The following is a 25,174-nucleotide window of genomic DNA, read 5'->3' on the forward strand; positions in this document are numbered from 1 at the left end:
CCACTATGCTTTACTCAAACGTTGAGTTTCCTGCTGCTGCAAAAATTGTTGGGCAGCTTCCACCGTGTCCAGCCACTGGGTGCCCCGCTCTGTAGTTACCCTCAGACGGGCAGGGTACAGCAATGCAGGTTTTAGGCCCAGGGAGTATAATTTAGAACAGATGGGAGCAAAAGTCCTACGTTTTGTGGAGAGATGAGAAGAGAAGTCTTGGAATACCAACATTTTTTTATTATCATGTGAGAGAGACTTGCCTGAACGTAGAACACGCAGTATCTCACTTTTATGTGAGAAATTCAAAATCTTTGCAATGACTAAGTGTTGCCTACTGTTGTCTTCCCACCGGGGACCCAGACGATGGGCGCGTTCTATCTACAATGGGCCCAGAGCTGTTGGGAGCTGAAGTTCCTGCACTAACCATTTTTCCAAGACTGGCGCCAGGTCCCGGTACGATATAGACTCCGGGAGGCCAATAAAGCGGAGATTAGACCTCCTGGACCTGATTTCAAGGTCCTCAATGTGATCTTCTTGTTTGGCAAGCTGTTTCTTTAAATATGTCAGCGTCTCCTCGTGCTCCCGGCAGCCATCTTGTTGATCTGAGTTGCGCTGCTCCAGAGCCTGATGTCGCGGCTCAAAGCCAGCGATGGTGGATGAGAGATCAGCGATCTGAGCCGAGATAGCTTGCAGGTCAGGGTGCAAAGCTTCTTGAACAGCAAGTTTGATGTCGGTGAGGGCAGCGTTTGGTTGCAGCTCAACGGGTCCCAGTTCCTCCTCCCCCAATGCGGCATCCGGCGGTGGGGCCCTTTCCTTCTCTTTCTCCATTTTCGCGCCTCGTGCAGCCATAAGTACTAATTTAGACTCTCACAAATGCAATGGTGTTCGGTTGGGAGGGTAAAGCTCCAAATATAAATTCACAGGAAGCAGATAAATACAGCAATGTGCCTTAGATGGGGAGCTGGAGAGCGGAGGGAAACACGTCTTCACTCCCTAGGGCATCACGTGATCTCTTAGGGTCACAAATTCTTATTCAATCATTTCCAAGAGATTTTAGTAGAGTTTCAAGAGTTGTGGATGGAAAGCGGGACAAGCCCCCTCATTAATAGGCTTACCACTTTATCTTATAGTTCTCTAATTTGTTTACTTTATAACTTAAGTTCCTTGTTCCATTTTTGTGTACTTTTTCAGTGTAGGTTTTTATTCTTTTTAATATGTGCCTTTCTGACACTAATTGATTCAGTACTACCTGCAAGTATTTGTCAACCATAGGAGATTATTGTACTTTCTTTGATGCCGAACTACTTTTCATGGTGCATCGATTACAGTATATATTATGGTATGTGAAGATCCTAATCAGACTTTAAATGCTTTTCTTTGAGTGGGACATGGTAACTTAAGAGATCTCATAAAATACAGGATTTTAGGTATGAAGGACAGAGGAGAGATTTCTAGTCTAGAGTTGTAAAAATATGTAGAGATGATAGTCAGCTGGATTTATATACTACATACTATGATAGCAGTGTACTAAGTTGCGGGGATTCTTGTGGACTATAGGAAAGTTCACATGCAAATTTTCTATCTATGTAAATGAGTTGGATGAAAAAATTGTATGCAAAATTTCCAGAAAAACTTCTCATAAAAGATAGCTATACTTCACTGAAGTGTAATTCTTTTTTGTGAAAACTGGCCTGCTAGCCTGCAGCTCATTAGTTTTGAATTTGAATATAATTTTGGGAATCTGCAAAATTTATTATTTGCAAAAGCAATATTTTTCGCAACATTATTTTGTATGAAAAACCGTCAATAGTGCATGTTGTTACAAATAATGTACTCTATTCAGCAATTTGATGTGAAAATACTGTTCATGAAAACTTTTACTTGTCCACACATTGGCCTTTTTATGATCAGTTTTAGAATTCTCCTGTTATCTCTTTTGGGATTGTGTTTTTGCTCATTTCACAGGTTTGTGGGTTCATCCAATGAGCATTCTTATTTCTATAGCTGCTTAATGTTAAGGGCTAAGAAAGCTGGGAGGAGATTGTCCATGTGATGGTAATCTAGCAAGATGAAAGTATCAATATGTTAATTAATTATGTTTAATATACTCCAAGATCCACAATGTCCATTCTAGATTATAATGGTACATTTATAATCCATAACAACATACAACACAAATGACATATATATCTTAATTATTTAAAATTATCCTCCTTAAAATGTAAAATAGTCGTAGGCTATCAAATATCATCAAATGCTTGCCTAAAAAGCAATAAGGTCAACTTTCAAACTGGCGTGTGGGTGCCCATGTGCGCATTCATTGGCCCATGCCTAGCGACGCAGCTATTTTATAACTTGAGCGCCTGTATGCATGCATGTTACAAAATAGCCTGGCCACACACACTTGTGTGCCAAATTGTAAGTAGGCATGCACATTTGCATGAAAAAATGCCGCTTCTACTGTGTAAATCAGGGGATTTTAAAAGGGGTGTGCACCAACGTGATTTCCCGTTTTACCAATTCGACCCCAGTTCGCCCAGTTAACAGATAAGTCGTCCAAATCCCTCTGGTTTAATAGCCTTTACTCCCAAACCACGCTGATCTGCCTATTTATCTTTATTTTATAACTTACACAACATCCATAGCAGAAGTGAAGTTACATGGCTGGGGGCACTGGCGTGCGCCGGAGTGCATAAGGATTTATGTGCACATGTCAGCTTCACGGCCTGAAACACCCATGTCCTTCCCAGACAACGCCCACACTCCACCCCTTTTTGAAAACTTTTGTGATGTCTGCGCTGACAGGTAAATTTTAAAAGGAGCGCACATAAACATGCGAGCAAAAATATGCTCAATTCTATATTCCGACTGAGGGGAACATTTACAGAGGTACTCACAAGTGACTGGGGGAAGAGACACTCTCTATATCTCCCACTGAAAGAGGGGGGCACTTTCAACTTGGGGTGGGTTTTGGGAGGGGGGCGGTGTTACAAGGGTTTACAGACTCTTGTGACCTAGGCAGACCAATGTAACAATGCCCCCTCTTACAGTGGGAGATAATATAGAGAGTGTCAGATTCTCTCTCTCTCTCCCCTCCCCCCCCCCCCCCCGCCCCACAAACACACCCCAGTGTTCAGGATCCTTCTGGCCCAAAATCTCCTGACTTGTGCCTCATCAGGACCAGCAGTAAAGTTACACAGGTAACATGTTGCCATGGTCAGCCTTGCAAAATTTGGGGATTACCCATGTGAAGTCTTGGCCCTGCCCCTTTTCCGCCTCCTTACTTTTGATGTGCATACTTACTTCCCGCCTTCTTAAAATTCACATTGCTCACGTGCGGCCCACATTCGCGTGCATGGGGGCCGTTTTTGCATGAGCAACGTTTTTAAAATCTACCTGTGGGGAATTTATGCACATTTCCCGGCGACTTTTTAAAATCCGCTCGGCGCGCAAGCCCCTGATTAATGCGCACATCAGGCTTTTAAAATTCACCTTATAGGTTTTATCAGCTTGCGAAACCCTAAATAATCATTCTCCCTATGAAAATTCTCAGATAACACATTCCACAACACCGGAGCTGCAACTGAAAAAGCCTTCAAATGTGTCTCTCTTAAAGTTTTTACTTTGCATATTGTAGGGATCACATATACATTTGCAGCAGCTGATCGCAAAGATTTAGTAGGAACATAATCAACAGTCAGTATCATAGAAAGACAATGAGTATTTTCTGCATAGCTAATCCTAAGGATCAAAGCATAGATTTTAAATAAAATCTAATGTGAAACAGGTAACCAATGTAACTCCTTCAGTTTTAGAGAAACTCATATTGGATCCAGTTATGATCCTTGCTGCCACATTTTGAATAAGCAGCAAAACCCAAATATTTGGTGCCCCTAGATATGAGTTGCAATAATCTACAGCTGATAAAACTAGTGCCCGTGCCACAATTCTAAAATCTGATATAAGAATCTAAATGGTTAGAAGTTGCAGCAACCTTAACTTATAAAAACAAATTTTATCTGGGGTTTAAGGTTTAACCTGGAATCTAGAATGAAACCTAAATCATGTGCTTCTGTTTCAAGGGGATTGTTGAAGGTTTTCCTATTCCACTCTTGTCTCAAAAGGAGGTGATACTTTTCCTAACCACTACACTCCCGTTTTTAGGAGATTCAAAACCAAACCATTATTTATCATCCAGTCCTTAATAAGTCTAAAACATCTAGAGAAATCTTCTATTGGAACATTTCCATCTCTATCTAGTACATGGTAATATAAACGATCATTCACATGATACATAAAAGTTTACCCCAAGTTCTAGCAAGATCTAATATTGTATATAGTACAGTATATAGTAAGAAACTACTGAACTTTGTGCTATTGAAACTGAGAAACACTGAAAAGATTTACAGTGTTAAAAAAATGCCTTAATGAAAGAATAGAAAGCTGTGTGATTACAGACAGAGATATTCCTGCTTTGGACAGAGTAAATATATTCAGGTCTGATGGTTCCCAAAGGTGAATTAAAAGCACATATCATTGATGCATCAGAATTTGTAGGCTGATCTTTGGGTATAGTAAAGGTCATTGGTGGATTATTTGTGGTGACTAATTCTTCTGTGCACCTTAAATAATTTTTTTTTGGGGATGGATGTTCTAAATATTGTTTTGGGTTTTTTTTGTCCAATATCTTTTTTTTTATACAGTTAGAATTCTGAATTTTTCTTATATTCACCCTCCTGAGGCCACATTTATTTTCAGTGAATTGAGCACAATGAATATAGGAAACACAAAATAAGGAATAAAATGAAAGTCATGCATACGCACAGGTTCTCTAGTGTTTTTGAACATTACCCTACTGAAAACTGCCTGAACCTTATCAGGTTCTGGTCCTTTTCAATAGTGTAACTCAAACAAAAATGGTGGACCTTAGTTGAGTATTAATGTACTCCTAAAGACGATTCTCCCCACAGAAAACAAGGATATCACACAATTTAGTAGGAACAAATATAAACCTTCCTCTCGTTAGGAGCTCATCGGTGCAGTTTAGTAGACATTGCGCCTCTGGACAGATGGATGAATTGAATCACGGTTTGGCACTTTCGCCCCCCGTGTTGAAAAGCATAAGAAATTCGATAGCCTATGTTGAACTAATGTGTAAGCAAGGATTGGTCCATGAAATAAGACAATATACTGTGTATATCGGAAGAATCAGTAGAGGTGTGTCTATCCCATACCCCGTCCCCAAAACATGGTAAAGTAGGAAACTAGGATTGAATAGTTGTAAATAGCAATATTAATGACCTTGTTTTCCCAGACTTCAGTAGATTTTGCAAGTACATTTAGCTTACAGAATTCTTATATTAGGAGGACTATTCTATCCAAGGAACTTGTGGTAAGGGATATGATAGCTGAATTTTCTATAGCACTGCTATGCTAGTAGATGAGGAAATGAGCATTAAAAAACTCAGAAACAAATCTCTATATGCATTTTACAAGTAATCTCAAGAGTATGAAGAAAATGTAACTTGCTTTTATTTTAAACCAATTAACCAGCAAACTGAGTTCTAACATATCAGAAAGTCCAGCTTCATACAATATCCTTCTAAATAACCCTGTCTAGTTGTTTGGATTATCTAGATCTAATTTTGTCTCTGTGCTTAATTTGCTCAAAGTGTTTGGCTAAGCCTGTTAAATTAGAGTCTATAATGAAAGAAAAACTTGTGCTAGATAAAAGAAGCTTTAGGAATTTTAAAGAATGAAGTTGGACTTACCAAATTGTGATAAAAATTGTAGTGGCACGGTTTTTGGGATCAATGCAGCAGTCAATCAAAGAATTTTCCACTTACTTAAAAGTTAGCAGACTTTTAGGTTCTTTGTGTAAAAATGAGAACAATCTGCGTTACCACAGAAGATTAAATCTTTAATTTTACATTATTTTCAGCCATCTCTATAGAACAAAGTGGGCTTTACCTGTTGAATATGAGGCTTATGGAAGCTGAAGTGCTCTTGAGGCATTAAGAGGCAGTCTTGAACAGTCTCGGAGATTTAAGCTGAGGGGAATTCTAAAGGGATTACCGCAGCATTTTACATAAAACGAGAAATAAAAACAGACTTGAGCAATGCATGATCATAAATGCATTCCTGCTGCGATCAAGAGTTCTGTTCCCATTGCTGTTCTAAGACTGAAGCAGGAAGAACTGTCAAAGGGCAACCATACTTGTAAGGATTTGTACAAGTCCAATTGATAATGAAATTAAGGGCTAAGTAGTCTTGAAGGATTGGTGGAAGAAAAAATAACAGATACTTTTTTATTCTGTGGGCTCAAAGGTGAGAACTACACATCATTTTATTGTGTTTATTTGCTAAGAATGCAACTTTCAATGAAAAGGTATTGATAAAATTGTGAGCTTTAATAAATGCTTTATTCCACCCCCCTCCCCCCCCAAAAAAGATATTATTGCTGAAATTAATGTAACTGCTGATTAGACATATTTTTCAAAGCAGGAGAATGGAGTTACTATTGTAGATCTTTTGAGATCTCCCACGTTAATTTAGAGAATATTGATACAATTCTGTCGCTGTTAGAAATAGTACATTCAAATGCGCTTAATGTACGTGGAAAAACTTACATGTAATTAGCAAATATTAGAATTTTAAAGATAAACCATGCTTCAATTAGCTTTTTTTTTTTTTTTTACTATATTTTCATATAAAGCTGTTGAGGCAATTAATAATACTTTCATTTTATTAGTGCTCTATGCATTAAACAATACATATAAAATGTTAGGGCCAGTATCAATGTGTTATTTGCCCAGATGATATTACATAAAGTTAAACAAACTCAAATCAGGATTCGATATGATCACTAATTTGCAACACATCTAAAAAGACACCCATGCCTACTAATTTGATGAAGGGATTGTAGTTCCCAAAAGGCTAGTCAAGAACTGAATTAAGTTTGTCTAATAAAAAAGTATCACCTTATATATTTTTTTTGTTTATTGAGCTTTTTTTCCACATATCAAAATGGACTAACATGGCAATCACACTGCTTTATCCTTTTGGTCTTGAAGGGATGGACTGTGCTTATTTTATTGTAATATTCATGTTTACTTAGTTGATAATTTATCTTTATTATGAACTTGCTTAAATTGGTTTGCTTTGTACATCACCTTGATTTTTACTTGTTAGGAAGGTGATTAAGTAAATAAATAAATAAATAAACTACTAATAAAAATGATTGTAGCCAATATGTAGATAAACACACATATATGACCTGTATGCATGTAAGCAGAGGTATTGCTAGGTACCCAAAAGATCCAGGGCACAGGCCCATAAGCCCTCTTTTTCCCTCCCCCCAAGATTTTGATAATTAATTCATCACAATCAGTAATTTCCCCCTCCCCCTCCCAGAACAATCCTGTAAAAACACAATTTGGACCTCACACTTTTAAATATTAAATATTAAATTATATCTATTCTATGTTTTCTTGGAGCTATCATCCTGGAGTCATCCAATATGACCTGTGACAGGGAAACCCTCTTGTTAGTTTGATATTGTCCGTGGTCCCATACCCACCTTTTACCAAACTCTATCCATATGGAGAAAGGACAGCACTGCTCATAAAGCAGGAGGCACAGCTATAATCATTTTACAGAATCCCAATATAAACTTTGCATCTCAAGTTCTATAATACTTGCATTCACAGAAGCTCCCTCAACAAAGGGTGTGGAGCAGAACTAGAACATTTCCCCTTACCACTAACCATAGAAAAATATTCAAATTCTGATGTTTCTGCACTGTAATAGCAACACAGCACGCCTCAATAGCATTATATAATAATTCAAAACCCTGCAAATAAATGTACTCAAAACCTACTGCAAACCAGCCATACCATAACACACTATTTGCTAGACTCAAACAGTAACAACCCTGCTTATGAAAAGACAACACTGTAAATATTACACAAACCCTAAAACACCAATACATCTCCTATTAGGAAAACAGAACAAGGCAGGCTGCTGTAGATCCCTATAGAGAAACTACATGCTAGCAGAATTTCTTACCTCGCTCATACATGGAGAACACAGACAGACTCTCAACAAATACAGAAGAAAGAGACCATAAAGTATAAATATAAATGTGCACACAAAAACAACTGGAAATTTCACCAAGCTAGACTCTGAATGCATTGCTACAATGGGAAAAAAAGAAACATCACATTTCCTTGTTAAGCATCAAATGCGATAATAAAATATAAAACAACTACTCCAATAAAAAGAATACATTTGTCAAATCAGCTGATGAATAGAACATCCAATAATTAAAAATGCATATAAAAATGTTTAAAAAATTGTCAAACATCAATAAAATATTTCAAAAGAGCAGACATCAAATAAAACAAATAAGGATAAAAAAAATCCTATGTTCTCCATACCTGGGAACTTTAGATTTGGAGCCATAATGAAATTGTCATAGATTGGAGAGGGCGCACAAACTTTATCCTCGCTCTCATATACACATTCTCTAACACACACCCACACACACTCTCTCTCTCTCTCTTGCTTTCTTTCAATCTCTCACTCTCAAATAGGGTCACTCTGGGCTTCTCCCTCTTTTCTTCGACAGCAGGCTGCAGGGGAAATGTCGACGGCCCGCTTCCTCTGCTGTTGGCTACAGGATAAATGCTGGCAGCCTCACAGGGCCTTTTCCTTGGCCGATGGCTGCATGGAAATGCTGGAGGGCCTGCAGGGCCTCTTCCTCAGACTCTAAGCTGCACAGAAACATCAGTGGTCCCACAGGGTCTCTTCTGCTCCACCAGTGGCCAAAGATGCAGAGACGTGAGGCATGGAGGAAGAGGCTTGGGGCACGGGACACCCCTGTGTATTTGTTCACCTGCAACAGGCAGAGATGTTCCTGAAGGTAGGGCTTGGGAGGGGTTTGCACTTACATGCATGCTTTTGCATTTTCAAAAGTATGCATGTAAACCTTCTTGGAAAAACTATGCATACATATTAGCAGGTATAAATGTGTGTGGATAGTTTTGATGAGATATTTTTTAAAAGGGAAGGTACGCATATACATCCCCTTTGAAAACTGGTATAAAGTATGTGGGTAATTGCTTAAAATCTATACAGTTTGTTACAAAATTACCCCCTAAAAATAGCAAACTTTGGGCCTCATTTTCTAAAGTATCGCAGGCCTGCGATACTTTAGGTAATGAGGGGCGGGGGGGCCGAAATGAGGGGCGGTCCTGCGCTAGCTGGCAGCGATCGCACCGCCGCGGTGCGATCGCTGCCGGTTTCGCACCCAATAGCGCCACCATAGAAGCTGTAGCTATTGGGCGGAACTAGGACGCGAAAAGGACCTTACCTTTTTGTCGTCCGCGGCGTCTTCACGGAGTTGGCCCTGGTGGCTCCTCGACTCCTCCTCTTCCGGGGCCAACTCCGCCCCCATCTTGGTATCGCACGCGATAAGGGACTTTTCACGTGCGAAACGCCCCTTATCGCGTGCGATCCATCTGGAAAATGAGGCCCTTTGCCTGTCCATTAGATAGAAATTATACATTTTTCAGCTATTTCAAGGAATGAAATGTGATAACATTGACAGATTGACTTTTTTTTTCACATTTCCAGCAATGGAAAAAAGTGTTAAAATGTGAGCTAGGTGAATAATAATAAGTACATACAACCTGCCCTTTGACAACATTAAAAGATAAGATTAGAGCAGAATTAAATCTTACCAAATCATGTTAAAATACAGTGGCAAGCAGGAAGAATTTGGCAGTGCCAATTAATCAAATATTCTGGTTGTCTGAGATCCCTTTGCTTCCTGCTTCATCAGGGAAGGGGATCATTCTGGAGTGGACAGAGCACATAGCAGAACAGAGAAAAGCTGCTATGCTGATACTCCCTAATCCATCCCCTTCCTTCCTGCCATTCACTGAAGGTACTGTTTGGGGGAGATGGAGAAGCCGGTTAACTTTGCATTCTGGATTGTAAAGTGCAAATAATTGAGCTTTTACTGCAATACAAAAGAAATAGATAGGTGCAAAAACACTTTGAAATGTGAATATTCCATTGTATGCCAAGTTCTCAATAAATCTGATGCACAGAGCCTGCCACATTCATGGTCAAGATTAGAAAAAGCAAATGTTCTTCCCCATTTATACTTGCACATTTTTAGGCAATGATACAGGATGCATGCAACAGAAAGATTTTTTTCTTCTATTATTTTAAATCCGTTTCTAGTTAATTTAGATCTCAAAAAAGGTTCCAGATCGATAGCCATTAAATCAAAAATTCCCCATTTATCCATAGAATAGGGGCAACAAAGGCAGAGGCAGTACAAATTTTCCCACGCTGTCATACCAATGTCTCTCAATGCTGCTCTGGAAGTACTGCTATGGAATTTGTTACCAGATGATATGGTCAAGGCATCTGGCATAGCTGGATTTATAGAGTTTAGGACAAATTCCTGGAGAAAAAGTCCAGGTGGACACAGGGAAACCCACCGCTTATCCCTGAAGGTAAGGAAAATGGAATTGGATCCACTCTCTGGATCCGGATCGACCATTGTCAGGGACAGGAATCTGGAATAGGGATGAGCAAGGAATTTCTTTTTGTTTTGGTTTGTTTTATTCATTTGAGGATAATTTTTTATTCATTTTTATGTTTTGTGGGCTTTTTTTCAATTTTTTTGTTTTTACTTGTTTCAGAAAATAGTGCATACTCTTTGCAAATAGTGCACACTATTTTCCAAAATGAATGAACATTTTCCAGATTTTTGGGAGGATTCAGCTTTTGTTTCAGAATAAAATGAACTGAAACAAAAATCCCTGCTTCAGTTTGGATTACCTTTCAATTAAAAAAGAATGCACATCCCTATTCTGGGCTTAGTGGACCTTTGATAAGACAAGTATGGCACATCTTATGTTCTTAAATCCATATCTCTATTTCTGCATTTTTTTTGCCTTTTTGTTCAGAACAAATGCACCAAAAGTGCCAATTGGTTGTATTTATTTTGCTCACTGAGAACTGGACTCAGAACCAATTTATTGACTTTCAAGTACATTTTCAAAGTGCTGCGCTCTCTAAAACTGGGAGATACGTGTGTGGCCGTGCCATGCGTGCACCGAGTGCATTTTAAAAACAGCCCAGCCATGCACGTATCACCTGGTATGCGCAGAAGTGCTGGCTGAGGGAAAAGGGGTGGGCCGGGGGCGTGGTCCGGGTAGGCAGGGGCGAGACGGGGGTTGGCCGGGACACCGGCCATTAAGTTCTGTCCCGAGGAAGTGTGCGCCGGCAGCTGACTGGTGCATGGAACTTACGTCTGCTCCTTAGTGCATGTAAGTAAAAGAACAAAATATTTAGAAAAGTTAGGGAGGGTTTAGGGGTCAGGGAGGAGAGGGGAAAAGATAGGAAGGCCAGGTAGGGATGTAGGGAAGTTCCCTCCCAGTCTGCTCCTTTATTGGAGCGGACAGGGGTGGTACTGGGAAAAAGGCAAATTGCGTGGTAGATAAACAGTTGGGCTAACTGAGGTGCAGAAAGTAATTCTGGTAATGCCATGAAGTGGGCCATTTTTGAGAAATGGTCGATAATGACCCAGATAGCAGTGTTACCTTTGGACGGTGGCAAGTCAACAATAAAGACGGTTGAAATGTATGCCAGGGTTCGCTGGGAATAGGAAGTGGCTGGAGTAGGCCCCAAGGTGGACCCGTGGGATTTTTATGACGGGCACACAAGGGGCATGATTCTACATAGGAACGGGTATCTTTAGCCATCCCCGGCCACCAGTAAAACCAGCAAAGGGCGAACAGGGTTCGGTGTTGTCCCAGATGGCCCACACTGTGGGAATCATGGGCCCAGGTCAGTACTTGATTCTGGAGACGTGGTGGAACAAACGTCTTCCCTGGGGGAATCGGCATGGTAGTGGCATGTAGAACATGAGTCAGGTCGATGATGAAGCTATGGGTTTCCAAGGTATCCGTGAGGTCAAAGGCTTGAGAGAGTTCATCTGCCTTCAAGTTCTTAGCGGCTGGACAATATCATAGGATGAAGTCAAATCTCATAAAAAATAAGGCCCAACGGGACTGCCGTGGGTTGAGACATTGGGCCTGGTGCAGGTATTCTAGATTCTTATGGTCAGTGTAGACCGCAGTCTGGTGCTGGACTCCTTCCAACCAGGGGCGCAATTCTTCAAAGGCCATTTTGTTGGCGAGGAGTTCCTTATTGCCAATGGTGTAGTTGCATTCTGCTGCAGAGAATTGGTGGGAGAGGAAAGCGCAGGGATGGAGGGTGTTATTGGTGGAGTATTGGCTGAGGACAGCCCTGACTCATTCAGAGGAGGCATCCACTTCAATAATAAAAGGACATTGAGTATCAGGGTGGCGGAGACATGGTTCATGGACAAAGGCCTCCTTCAGATGGAGGAAGGCGGAGACCGCCTCATCTGGCCAATGCTTGGGATCAGCTCCTTTATGATTTAAGGCAGTTAGAGGAGCCACCAGAGAGGCGTAATTAAGGATAAAAGAATGGTAGTAATTAGTGAAGCCTAAGAATTGCTGTAGTGGACGTAATCAGGAAGGCTGAGATCAGTCCTAGATGGCTTTGATTTTTTTCAGGATCCATGCTAAATCCCTGGTTGGAGATGATGTACTCCAAGAATGGAAGGGTTTCTTGCTCGAAGATTCATTTCTTGAATTTAGTGTACAGCTGGTTCTCCCGGAGATGTTGGAGTACCCAGGAGATGTCTTTGCGGTGCTCTTTATTTATTTATTTATTTATTTATTTATTTATTTATTTATTTAACACTTTTTTTTATACCGGCATTCGTAGGACACATCATGTCGGTTTACAAGTAACTGAGAAGGGAAATTACAATGAACAAGGGAGGGGCTAACTGGGTAATATGCAAAATACAAAGGAAGAGAGTCAACAGCAGAATTACAACTTTTTGCATTCAAGTTAGGGTTAAATATGCAAAAGAACTTATAAACAAATTAAGCGAGGCATGTACACTTGAGAAATTAGCATATGAGGGCTTATATACAGTAAGAGGGGGCAAGTGCACATATGTATAGTTAAAAGCTAGTGGGGGGGGAGAAAGGAGGGATTGAGAGAATACCAAAATATCATCAAGGTAGATGATGACTGACTGGTACAATAAGACTCGGAAGATTTCGTTCCTTAGATTTTGGAAGATGGCCAGGGAGTTACTAAGGGCCTTATTTTCCAATATCGCATTGGTAACACATTAGGGGGCGTTACCAATGCAAATGAGGCTTCTTTCGTGCAGTGGGGAAAAATCGCGTGCGGCGATGTTTTCGCCATTCACGAAAACATTAGCGCCACACACAATGTTTCCCCAGTGCACGATGATTCTTTCAGTCTTTTATCACAGTGCACAATATTTGCCAGTTTCTTTGAGAGAGAGAGAGAGAGAGAGAGAGAGAGAGAGAGAGAGAGAGAGAGAGAGAGAGAGAGCGCACCTTACTATAGTGCCTATGCCCTACATAGGTATTTTAACCCCTATGGGAGGGCCACCTACTAACTCGGGGTGGGGATTAGGTATGAGCGTCGGGGGTTGGGGGCCACTTTCGCATTCCACATGAGACCTACGGACAGAACAGTGGTCTCTAGTGCAGATTTGCTGGCTGTCGGAGTGAGGACGCTCACTCCAAGAAGTGGTTTGGGCAACGTTCTCTCTACCTAGCTTGATGGACACTCTACCTGGGCAACAACATGCTAGGTGGAGAGAATGTTGGCCAAATCTCCGCTTGGAGTGAGCGTCCTCACTCCGACGGCCAGCAAATCTGCACTAGAGACCACTGTTCAGTCCGTAGGTCTCATGTGGAATGCGAAAGTGGCCCCCAACCCCCGACGCTCATACCTAATCCCCACCCCGAGTTAGTAGGTGGCCCTCCCATAGGGGTTAAAATACCTATGTAGGGCATAGGCACTATAGTAAGGTGCGCTCGCTCTCTCTCTCTCTCTCTCTCTCTCTCTCTCTCCTCTCTCTCTCTCTCTCTCTCTCTCTCTCTCTCTCTCTCTCTCTCTCTCTCTCTCTCTCCCTCTCTCCCCCTCTCCCCCTCAGGCCCGTAACGCGAGGTTGGAGTTGTAGTTATTAGCCGCGATAACACTGCGGCCGTTTCGCCGCACACGATACACAGGTTCCTGCTTTACATATACTCCGCCCCCTGAATACCAAATGACTAATTTGCATTCGCGTTAACAGTTGTTAACGTGATTTGTGAATTTATCGCACGCGGTAAAGTGCTTGGAAAATGAGGCCCTAAGTCTGAAATGCATAACTAGGTATTCATAGTGCCTGTCTCTTGTGTTAAAGGCTGTCTTCCATTAGTTACCCTCCTTAATATGGATTAGGTTGTAGGATCCCCTGAGATCCAGCTTGGTAAATACCTGTGCCCCCTGGAGGCGGTCGAAGAGCTCAGAAATCAGTTGGAGTGGGTAGCGATCCTTGATAGTTATAGCATTGAGGCCACGGTAGTCAATACAGGGATGGAGAGTCCCATCCTTCTTGTCCACGAAAAAGAACCCAGCCCCAGCCGGAGAGGTTGACTTGTGGATGAATCCTCTGTCCAAGTTTTCTCGGATATAATTAGACATGGCCTGGATCTCAGCAGGTGAGATGGGATATGTATGCCCCCGGGGCGGCTCAGAACCAGGTAGCAAATTGATTGCACAGTCAAATGACTGATGAAGTGGTAAGGTCTCAGCTCCTTCCTTAGAAAACACATCCACGAATGATGCATATTGTGATGGCAACCCGGCTGGAAGGGTGGTTGTAGCTAGCATCGCTGGGGAGAGACAGGTTCGAGACAGGTGTGTTGACAGGTGGGGCCCCAGTGGGCCAATTGCAAGGTCTTCCAATTGAATTGGGGTGAATGAGCTTGCAACCAGGGGAGTCCTAGCACAACGGGGTGTATGGCCCGATCCAGTACATGGAAAGCTAGATATTCCTCGTGAAGCATCCCAGTGCAGATTAAGATAGGTGCAGTCATGTGGGTGACTCAGCCCGGTAAGAGTTCACCCTGTATAGATGAAAGAACCAACAGAACCGAGGAGTGACGGAGCGAACACCGGAGATTTTCCACCAAATCCTTCATAATAAAGTTGCCCCCAGCCCCTGAATCCACCAGGGCCAAGGTGTGGAGGTCGAGGGACTCCGTCTTCAAGTTAATGGGTAATGTCAATGGAGGAGCGGGTAAGGCAAGACCAAGGAAGAGTCCTCTTTCAGGACCTAGGCCCGGAAGTTTCCTGGACGCACTAGGCATGACGCCAAAACATGTCCTGACCTGCCGCAGTAGAGGCAGAAGCTGCCTTGCCGGTGTCTGAGGCATTCCTGGAGGGTAAATTTACCCCGGCCAAATTGCATGGGTTCCTCTGCTGTGGTCCCCGGGAGGCTTGAGTCGGTCTTCAGAGAAGGTGAACGCCGCGGGCATCTGAAGCTGGTGGAAGATTTCCTCGAGTATTGAACCTCTTGGGTGCATTCTTGAAGGCGTATGTCGATGCGCCGGGTCAAGACAATTAAGGCATCTAATGACTCCGGTAGCTCACAGACTGCTAGTTCATCCTTGATTCTAGAGCTTAAACCTTCCAGGAAGATGGACCAATTAGTGTCCCAGTGAAGCTCGCAGGGCAAGGTTCGAAACTCAATCACATATTCAGATAGAATCCAGGAGCCCTGGCACAGGTGAAGAAGGGTAGCACCAGAGGCTGCCTGCCGAGTGGGGTCTTTGAACACAGTACGAAAAAGAGCCAGGAAGCCTTTCAGATCCCGTAGGACAGGGTCGGCGTGTTCCCACAGGGGAGACGCCCAGGCCAGAGCTTTCCCATCAAGAAGAAACAGGATGTAAGTTGTTTTCATGATGTCTTCTGGAAAGAGGGCTGGTTATAGGCAAAAGTTTATTGAAGCCCTTACAGGACTGTGGATCCCCCGCAAAGCGGGGGGGGGGGGGGGGGGGGGGGGGGATCTGGTAAGGGAATCACCGGGTGGCTTCTTGGTATCAGAGGTGAGACGGTAGGCATCGTTGGCGTGGTGAGGATTGAAGCGGTGGAGTCCAAACGCCGATTCAGATTTTCTACCACTGAAGCGAGCGTCTCCAGGGCCTTCTGCTGCTCAAGGATCCTTTGAGCTAGGCCCTGAATGGCGTGGAGAGCAGAAGCCTCTACCACATCCATGGACTTGGCAATCTGATGTGAAGATGGACGAGAATGTGGACCCTTTGCCCGAGGTGGAGTTGGCACAACCTGAGAGAGCTAACCCTCGCAGGTCTCCACTGTTGTGAGGCGAGGCTGGACTTGCTGCAGGGGCCGGCTGGAGCTTCACCAATACCAACCCCATTCTCTGCAGGTTGAGCCCTTGGATGCGGGGGCCAGCTGGTCTTAGGTGGGTCCCTGTGAAGATGGTCAGGTGGCAGCCAGGAGTGTCGTCCAAGGTCAGTCCAAGATCAGAAGCCAAGGGATCGCCAATATCCAGTTCAGAGTCAGAAGCCATAGAGTCACCAATAGCCAGTCCGAGGTCGAAGCCAGAAGAGTCACCGAAAGCCAGTCCGAGGTCAGAAGCCAGAAGATCTGTCCACAGGAACCAAGGAAGGGAGCTGGAGCAGGAACAGGACTCGGAAGGCAGGAACAGGAACCAACGCAGCACAGAAGACGTCATCAGAGTGAAGCAGACTCGTTGCCAAGTCAAGGAACAGGAAGAGGAAGGTTCCTTAAATAGTCCCTGGTCTCTGATGTCATCAGGTTGGCTGGACCGTATTGTTCGCAGCTCACCCTTTAAGGCAATTAGGAAGTGCGGCCTTGTGCCTAGGGAGGGCCCGGCCTGGATGGGGCTGCTGTCGGCATCAGTCTGCCGCGTTGAGCCGTGAAGGCAGGGTCTGGGTTCGGCCCTCCTGCCGCGGGAGACCACGCAGCCTTGGCGGCAGCAGCTGTAGGAAAGGATGAGGCTGGCTGCATGCGGCAGGGGGTTCTCTCTGCAGCATTCCCGACCCCTGCAGCAAAGGTGAGAGGGGCCGGCCGTAGATGGCCGCGGCCAGTGCGTCTAACAGGTACAGGTGAGAGATGAACACCAAAGAGAAGTAGGGTGGACAAGGAGACAATGGTTTTCTTCACATTGATTTTCCTCATGCTGTTTTTTTTTTCTCAATTCTTTTGTGGATTTTGATTTTTAAAATAATTTTTTGTTGAACACCATTTATTGGACTTTGTGGCTCTTTCTTTGGACTGAACAGTGGGAAAGTGTGTAGGAAGGTGCCTGTGTTTTCTTTTACTGTACTTTTTTGGTCTGTTCACTATGGTACTTTCTGAAGAAACTCCTGCACAGCATCCAAGACCAGGGGTTTGGAAGAAAAACCAGTCTAGCACAGACGTGACCATGCCAAAGGCCCAGGAGATTAATTCCTGTCAGATGGACCCCAAGATGGATACAACACACCAGCCAAACGAGGGTCCCTTTACATTTACATTTATCGTATAAAAAATAAAAATCATTTTTCCTACATAAAAAATATATAACTGATAAGAAGCCAAAGAAGAAACTGAAGAAATAATTTTTAGAGTAAGACAAGGGATACATAATAACTTTTCTGTAGGGTTTGCTTTGGGCTATAGTTTTTTTTTTTCACAGTATTGAAAATAGAGGTTTGAGAACAGAAATATCAATTTGTATTTATTCTTAAAATGTTTTTCTTTTTAGTGAAAGTATTTACCTGACATATAACAACAGAAATAGAATATTGTTGTTTAGATAAATACCTTCCATGCTAATAGGATACATCACATTTATACTAGTGCAGTTGTTCTTAACATCTGGACTTCATGGACCCCCCAAAATGTTTCGGAGCAGCCAAAATATTCCAAGGTTCTTGGACCAAACAAATGCAAATACATTTATTGCATACTCACTGGTGCTAACTTGAAACCCAAATCTTTTTAGGATTCACTGCAAGTATCGTAGCCCTGCATTAGTGTTATTTTATTAACACTTAGGAGGTAATTTTCAAAATATATACACATGAAAAAAATGGCACATTTGCATGTATGTGAAGCATATATACACACACACCTGATTTTAAAAAAAGGGTGATATTTGCGCGTATTTTCGCTTCTCAAGAGCAAAAGTATGCACACATTGAACATGTTTGTGGCATATTGGGGCATGGCTAGCAATTTTGCATAAAGAACGCACTTGCAAATGTCATCAAGATTGCACAAATACTTTTACTACATCTAATTTATGCACCTAATTTAAACTTGCATTTTCTTTTTTTGACATGGTGGTTTGACAGCTAGCTTTTCTCAGTGAATGGAAACTGCAGCAAGCTTGGTGGGGAGGCGGGAGGGGGGTGTTTGGGGGAAATCATAGTTTTTGCCCAGAAGTTTGTTTGCCCATTACCTTTAATTTTGTCTGGTTTGCTGGTTTTCTTTGGAGGAATGGCACAGCATTCCAGAGAGGGTTAGTGTGCGTGTGTGTGTGTGTGTGTGTGATGACTGGGGCATACTGGGGGACTGAATGGCAGGAGAAATAAATTCCAAAATAACAATAATTAAATTATGGCACACCAGTTGAGGAGGGAGGGAGGAGAAGGAGAAAATATGCCTTACAACGAGTTTACAGGACCAGGGCACAATTTTTTGATCTGTCTGAGGTTATGTGCGGGTTCAGGTCCAACAAGGAAACCACTCTGTACCTATACCAGCAGTTAGAGCAGGACCTGCGCCCTTCCAGTCTGAAAGGCTGTGTCTTGCCAGTATACCTCAAGGTCACTACAGCCCTGGCCTGTTTGACTGCCAGCACCTTCCAGATACCTCTAGGGATCATGGCTGCAATAAGCCAGTCAGTCACCTCCTTATGTATTATGCAATAAGCCAGTCAGTCACCTCCTTATGTATTGACTGCTTTTCTAAGGAAAACACATTATATATCTTTTCCTCAGAGAAGACAACAACAACAACAATAAATTATGGCTGCATTCTACCAAATTACATGCTTCCCCTTGGTTTGGGGGCTATTGATTGCATTCACATTCCTACAAGAGTGCCATCGGCCAATGAGACCACCTACCATAACCTCAAGAGCTTCCATTCTCTCAATATGCAGGTCATCTGCAATGCCAAGGAGATCATCATGGACTTAGTGTCCAGGTTTCTGATATCCTGTCATGATGCCTCTCACATTCAGGAATTCATGACCACTTTCAGGAAAGTCACATTATTGGGGGGAGGGGAAGGGGCGGGCTTCTAGGTAGGTTTACTGCTCTCGCTACAATCGCCAGTATATGCGTACGTTTGGGGCCAGAAATATATATTGGTTTGCCTCAGATAGATTATTTGCTCCTGCAAATACATGGTTATTAATATTCTATTGTTCGATATTTATGCATATTATTTGAAACCCATGTTTTTCTGTAAAGCCTGTTGCTATTAATTGTTTTACTGTTTATTTTATACTGTTACATGTAAAGCCTGTTGCTAAATTAATGTTTCACTGTAAACCGAGGTGATGTATTGCTATACGTACCGCGGTATAGAAGAACCTATAAATAAATAAATAAATAAAATAAATATATATTAGACGTACCACAGTTATAGCCATGCAGATTATATAATTCTATAGTAAATATGCGCAAACCCATATATGTGCATATATGGGGCCATGCGGAGTTGTTTGAAGGTTATCCTCCCTGGCTGTAAAACCATACAATGAGGCAGTATCCAGAATCAAATAATTCTAGAGTGCATAAAGGGAGAAGCATACCTAGTAGAAAAGAGATGATAATGCCTCTGTGCTAATCATTGGTAAGACCTTGCCTGCAGTTTATATATCACTTCTGAAAGCTATACTTCTGAAAGAATAGAATGGTGGCCCACAGATGGACTACCAAAATGGTGTGGGGTCTGCATCAAAAGTCATAGGAGATGACCTTAATGCTCTGAGTATGTATACTCTGGAGCAGTGGCATTGACTAACAGTCCAAGTGGGCCACAGATAGTTTGGGTTTACACGATATCCCTAATGAATATGCACAAGAGAGTTTTGCATACAGTTGAGGCAGTGTACATGCAAATCTATCTCATACATAAGGGATAACTTAAAACCCATTGGTAGCCCTTAACGTCTGGAATTGAAGATTGTAAACCACCCTGTACATATTTCTGGAAGAGGCAGAATACACATATATTTCAATAAAAAAATGAATAAATAAATACCACTGCTGTAGAGGATAAGAGAGATGGGAGATATGATAAAGACATTCAAATACCACACAAGCGTAAATAATGCATACGAAGCATTTTGCAGTGGAAAGGAAACTCTAGAACAGCAGGTGAAGGCTGGGTTTTTTTTGTCTATGGGAGAAGAGAATTTCCTCTGGCTGCTCCAGCCTCCCCTACTCTCTCCTGTTCCCTGCACACAGGAACTCTTCTCTGTCAGAATTTTATGGATTCCCTGCAGTGTTAAGAGACTTGCACCAGAGGCACTGCAAGGTACCTATGAGACTTGGGGCTCAGGTCCATAGACCCCTCCCCCTGAGATTTTAATAATTTAACTAAGCAATCACGATAAGCATCCTCCCACCCCAACTCCCCAGAATAATCCTTTAAAAACACAGAACAGAATTCTTAAGGTCAGGGATGTGAGAAGGAAGAGAGTTCTCCATATAAGGATAATAACTTTCACTTAAAGGATTTTTCATGAAGAAGAAAAGAGTCCGATCTCTGAGCTCAAATGAGCTATGTTTTCCAGGTCATCAAGACCCTCTGAGTTTTTCAGCCTGAACTTCTCCAAGACTTCAACCCAGTGAATACTACACAATAAATACATCTTATATCGCTTACACAAGACAATTAGCAGGTGTAAAATTCCATGAGTAAATTGGCAAATGCATTGTGTGTCTTTTAAAATAGCAACTTATGTGCATAACTGTTGACCCTGCTCCAGATCAACTCTAAACTTCCCTTTATATTTAACCAATATAAATGGCTTTGCAGTAATCTTAGCCCCTGACTGCATCACCAGTTTAAAATTTTCATGGTGTAGCACAAGTTGAAATTGGTTAACCAGCTTCAATCTAAGTAATGCTTTAGTGGTTACTGTCCTAACCTAATTATTTATTTATTTATTTATTTATAATTTTTCTATACTGACATTCTTACATTAAAATGCAAATCATACCGGTTTACATAAAACAGAAAAAACAGGAAAAAATATTTCCATAGTCAAATACAGAGAACATTTATAATAAAATTCTTAACAAAGGCATAAGGTAGGAACTTGAAAAAATAATTATCTAATGATAGGGAAGAATCCAATAGGATCTCCAAACTTTTTATCTTTGAATACAACTCTTATCATGCTCCTATAATAGTTAACTATTTTTTAATGTATGCCATTCGAAACATACACTAAGGGGCTCATATTCAGTCATTATCCGGCTGCAAAAGTTAGTCAAATAAACCTTTCTGGTTAATTTGGCAAAGATATTCAATAGTGCAGCTGTGCTGCTGAATATACTTGACTATCGTATAGTTAGCCAACAAGCTTGGACTGTTTAGTCAATACATTTTTGCATTAGTGCTTACAATTTTTTTGTGGGGGCATACAAAATCTTTTCACATCAGTTGTTAAGTGGCTTTTTAAAGGAACAGTTAAATTTATTTGCAAGCTCCACACTATTATTTTTGCACAAGCATTATTGGATAGGCCCCTAAATCTCAACTTCCAATTGTCTGCCCATTTACCTAATGTATTCTGTCCTTTTATAAAACTGGTAAGTCTCGCTACAAATAATTAAGCATCCTACTTTACTAAAGTAACTCACTTTCACAGGCTAGGAGAAAGGCATGGCTCATGTCTTTATTTGCCAACAGTGCATGAGCTAGTCTCAGAACCACAGACTGTTCAGTAAGCATTTTATTTGGACAATAAATTTTCTTTGCAGATTAAAAGTAGAACTCTTGACTCTGCCAAACTCTGAGACTGTGATTTGTTTTATAGCTTGCAAATACTTTGCTATAAACCATTTCTTCTAGCACTAAAATAACTGTACTTTTACAGTATTTCAAAGAGAAAACCTGGGCCTGTCACAAAAAATAGCATTTCCCACATGGGCACTATCCCCAGTCAATTTTGTGCCACTGAAAGCAGTGACAGACTGGAAGAGGTTTGCAGCAACTCCCGGGAGGCCTTTCTTAAATTATTTCTTTTGATGAAAAGTACCTGACCGAGTGGGGCAAAACTACATGAAGTTTAGTGTGTCCAAGTAACATGTGTCAGCAGACCAGGCAGGAGAGAGAACAAAAGTGAGGTGACAAACTAGTGTCATCAGTTCTTAGAAGTTCTTTACCTTTCTAAGGACCATATTTCTTGCTGGATGGTGCAAGGAATGAAATAGCATCCATTCACGGTGAGGGTGCGTCCATTAGTTTAATCATCTGGTGTATAAGGGCATCTGCTCCGGGCTCAGAGTCTGGAGCACCACTAAACTTTCAGGACAATGAATCTTGTTCCAGTGTAACTTATGGTTATTTTCAAGGAGAGACACCTTAATAATAAGTTGACCGCACATCACTGTCTGAAAGTAATGTGTTCACAGTATCTAACAGACAGTAACACAACGCAATGGAATATTACACAGATAGGTAGCATCTTTCAAACAACAGTAGCTCAAATTTCATTATCTAAAGGATATGAATCTTTCTTTGGTAATAAGGTAGAAAAGTATGGCTTTTCTTTTAGCTCTTAGTAAGTACTTTTTATAGATATGAGGGAAGGTAATCTATAAATATTAATAATCTGACAGCAAGGAGTGGTGTTATACGTGCCATTTCAGTAGAAATACAACTGAAACTAAATTTTCAAGCTCAGCAATAAGGTACAAAAAATATACATTAAAATATTAGTAGGAAATAGAAAAAATATTAGAAAGTGCATTCATTTTGGTTTTGTTAATTTACGCCCAGAGAGGATAACTTTCAAACAACTCTGCATGGCCCCATATTATACATGCGTATATGGCTGTATGGAATCTATTACAGTATTTTATAGTCTGCATGTATCATGTATGCGCGGACTATAAAATATGCGTATGTACACCACTCATCATATGTTTGTATGGTTGGTTATGCATGAATACCTGCAAGGCATTGAAAGTGTGTACTTTTCCTGCCGATTTTATAAACATACACGCTAAGATGGCAATTTTCAGAGGTGTACACGTGCACATTTGCACCCATATGTTTGCCGTGCACAGGGCTGCAGCCATTTTATAAACATATGTGTGCATGTTATAAAATAGTCTGGCCACACCACAGTTTAAGTGGGCATGTTCATGTGTGCACAAATGCCACTTCTACCGCGTAAATTAGAGGATTTTAAAAGGAGCGCCCGCCAACGCTATTCCCAGTTTTACCACTTCACCTCCAGTTTGCCCAGTTAAGAGATAGGTACTTCAAATCCCTATAGCTTAATAGCCTTCACTCCCCCCCTCCCCCCAGTTAGCCCTGACCCTTAAAACAAATCGGATCTGCCAGGTTTTCTTTCTTTTTTAACTTTCACGTCATCTATAGCAGAAGTAAAGTTACACGGCAGGGGGCCTTGGTGTGCCCCAGGTGGCGTCAATATTTACATGTACATCTTAGGTTCATACCTCAAAATGCCCATTCCCCACCCGGATCACGGCCATGCCCGGTCCCTTTTTGTGTATGTGGGCATTTTTGTGCAAGCAATGCTTTTAAAATCAATCTCTATGGAGGTAATTTCTAAAGGAAAATGTAAAGGTAAATGTAACATGCTATCATAGCAATTTTTAAAAGCCGATTAACTTGTGATAAGTGCACTTAACACATGTAAAACCTATTGACAATTCAATAGCATATATTGTAGCAAATTTCAAAAACAGCTACAATTTGAAGGGATAATTTTCAAAAGGATTTATATGCTTAAAACTTAAAAGTGGATTTTTGGATATTGCTATGCTATTGGATTGCTCAAAATGTTTTATACACATTAGCTCCCCTTTAAGGGGAAATTTTCAAAAGAAGTTACATGTTAAATGTAACTTCTATTGTAGTAATTTTCAAAAGCCCATTTACACATGTAAAATGCACTTCCACGTGATTATTATATGAGCAATTCAATGGTATATATTGTAGCAATTTTTAAAAGCCTACTTACATGGGTAAAGTGCATTTACATATGTAAAACCCAGTTTTACGCGTGTAAATGCTTTTGAAAATCAGGGCCAATATGCACAAATGGGCTTCTGAAAATTGTTGCAATAACATTACATTTATGTGTGTAACTCCTTTGAAAATTACCTCCTATGCTATTGAATTATAAATACGTTTTACCTATGTTAAGTGCACTTAAGCTGATATATTTGAAACCATGCACATGCAATTGAATCACCAGTTGGCTAATACCTCCACCAGTTCACCCAGTCCTTCTCCAGGTCATCAAACCCCTCCTAGTTCTTCACCCTGAACTCATTTACCCAGTCCTCCCATCCAACCAATAGCAGTCAACAGATGAGTCTGATATCAAATATGCACAATAATTTGCAGTGTAAAATTGAGTGAATAAGTTGCCAAATGTAATCCCCCTAAGTCTTTTATAAAATAGCAACTTTGGTGTATAACTCTCCGGAACACCCCTAGATAGCCCTTTTTTGCATGTATAAATGTGCGCATGGAACAAAAAATATATGTATATTATATTTACAAAATAGTACGAACAGGAGTACAAGCTACTTAAGAGCATTTATGCTAATTTTATGCATGTAACTCCTTTGAAAAATCACCCCATAGATATGATTTTACATATAATACTACATGTAACAAAATAAAATAAAATTTAAAAATGCTACAAAAATAAAGAAAAATGGATTGACATTATTGGACCAAATTATGTATTTGTGACTAACTTTTGAGAGTTATGCTTACTCACAAATGTATTGTTTCCCCTCTTTGTCACAGCTAGGGCTCACCTGTGTGTTTCCTATTCTTTCTTGAAATCTGTAATTATTTTTGTTTCCACCACCTTAACTGTTAAAGTCATCCACCACCCTTTCCATGAATAAATATTTTCTGATGTTGCTCCTGAATCTACTCCTTTGGAGCTTTAGTAGACATTATTGCATTTTCAGATCACATCCCAGTCTTG

This window comes from Rhinatrema bivittatum, chromosome 2 (genome assembly GCF_901001135.1).
Source record: "Rhinatrema bivittatum chromosome 2, aRhiBiv1.1, whole genome shotgun sequence".
Classification (NCBI taxonomy): domain Eukaryota; kingdom Metazoa; phylum Chordata; class Amphibia; order Gymnophiona; family Rhinatrematidae; genus Rhinatrema; species Rhinatrema bivittatum.